We start from the raw sequence: 2051 nt of genomic DNA, 5'->3' as shown, positions 1-2051 counted from the left end.
GGGCGCATACTTTGAATAAAATATTTGTTATCATTCTCTTGAAATAAATGTGTTTTTTTCTTGAAAAAATACCGGTTTCATATGTATACACCTGGTAATTTTTAATTTTTTCAACCTCTAAAAGTGCATTTTAAAATTCTTTGATTAAAATATATGCTGAAAAATAAAAAAATCTAACTGGAAAGTTTTTTAAGTAACAGATTTTTGAATTAAGCATTTTAAACTAAATGGTATAATAATCCATAAAAATCACAATTTAGGAAATTAAAAAAAAACGGTTGAAATCAAAGTTAGACAACATTTTTATCATACAAATTTTGTGACATTCGCGGTCAAAAAATAAATTCACTGTAATTTCCCGGTTTTCCAGGTTTCCCGGTCCAGCGGCCAACCTGCACTGCATTATATAATTTTCTTTAGTCAGAACTTTCCCATTTGACTTTAATTTCATTTTATTTGACACAGATACGTCATTTTTTGTCAGCAGACAAATATTTATACACCTGAAAAGTACAAGAAATTTATATTCTTACATTTTGCATTTTTAAATCCCTTACGTTTGCCGTCTTTCTTATCCAAGATGGAGAAATTAAGCGGTGGGTACTTATTGGTTCGATTTTTTTTACTTGCGCGTGGCTAGACCATGTATTTTATTAGATCATGCTACAGCCCTCCGAGGATTTCGATGCGACGAGTCCCGACGCGGCAGGTTCTATTTTCCTATTTTAGTATTAAATTATTATTCTTATTTGAAAATGCATCTGTTTTGCTAAACATTAAGCATTCCATTTTCCGTTAAAAATTTATCTTTTTAGTAGAACATTCAATTATATGGTTAAAACATTATGTGTTTTGATGGAAATTAAACTATTTTTCTAAAAAAGTTTGTTTTGTACATTTATTTTTCAAGCTAATAATGTAACCGTTTTCCGTTGAATATGTATCCGTTTCCTTCAAAATTCTTATTTTGTTGTTTTAAAATTGATTTTTAACATTTTTTGAATTTTTGTTTTCGGGAGAAAAGTATTGGTTTCAAAATGATATTATTTGTTTGCAAATTTGATTTTTGGTTGAAAATTCAAATATTTTGTTAAAACTTTCTTTAGGGGGGGGGGTATAATTATTTTTCAACTGCAAATGTAACTATTCAATTTTTCATTAAAACTGCAGGTTTTTACATTCTCATCAGATCAGGTCTTAGATTTGCGTAAAATTTGACCCCTGCCCCCAGTTTTGGTCAAATTTTGAAGTTTTCAGACCTCCTAAATCCAAAAAACAAGTTTTTTACGAATGTACCTATCTGTCGATCTGTCTGTTTGCGTGTTCGTTTATGAATGGTTTTTTTGTTTGTTAGCACGATAACTTTCGAAAGAATTAACAGATTGGATTTTCCTTTGGTACACACTTTTACCATCTTAAGAGGGCTGTGTACATGGGCTTTTGCAGACATGTGGTCTAGGTGTACTTTTTCCGAAAGTATTGTGAATAATATGACTTATATGGTATGTCTGGGTTAGGAAAATAACGATTTTTGGATGTGTGTAATCAAAAGTGAAATAATGGATATTATATCAAAAATATGATTTGTCAAAGTTACCCTACTTTTGAAGGCCAATTTCTCGGCTTGTAATGATTATTTCGAAAATTGTATGTCGCATAAACGTAGATAAAGTCTTTCTGAAAAGATTAACATGTACGAAAGAATAATTGCTTTGAAATAAATACTAAAAAACGTGCATAAACAAGATGCATTTGTGGGTAAAATTTAAGGCATGTAACTACCGATCCTAGTGGCTAAATGCTAGAGAGAGCGATAGGAACGTCCACGCTGTTGTACTCAATGCATTGCATACCCTTAACCTTACCCCCGAAAAGTTGCAGGGCCCGTAAGGTCATTAATACCTACGCAAACTGGAATTAACTTCTAGCACCCTTCTCAAGAAAACCTTCTTGGATTCATTTCTGAATTTTCTCTTTGGCGACAATGAAATGAACGAAATTTTAAAGTTTCCAAAAAATATGCTAAAAATACTACTCTGACGCTCAACGGG

At 31.4% G+C, this 2051-nt stretch overlaps 1 protein-coding gene across 1 annotated transcript in view; it reads right to left on the bottom strand.

Moving 5' to 3' along the window:
• The window catches only part of LOC117180382 (tyrosine aminotransferase), a 71689-nt gene that overhangs the window by 59528 nt on the left and 10110 nt on the right, over nucleotides 1-2051 (bottom strand). The gene's annotated exons all lie outside the window — the stretch shown is intronic.

Source organism: Belonocnema kinseyi, chromosome 9 (assembly GCF_010883055.1).
Source record: "Belonocnema kinseyi isolate 2016_QV_RU_SX_M_011 chromosome 9, B_treatae_v1, whole genome shotgun sequence".
Taxonomy (NCBI): Eukaryota; Metazoa; Arthropoda; class Insecta; order Hymenoptera; family Cynipidae; genus Belonocnema; species Belonocnema kinseyi.
Note: the sequence above shows the minus strand (reverse complement) of the source record. Positions and strands in the feature narration are given on the sequence as shown.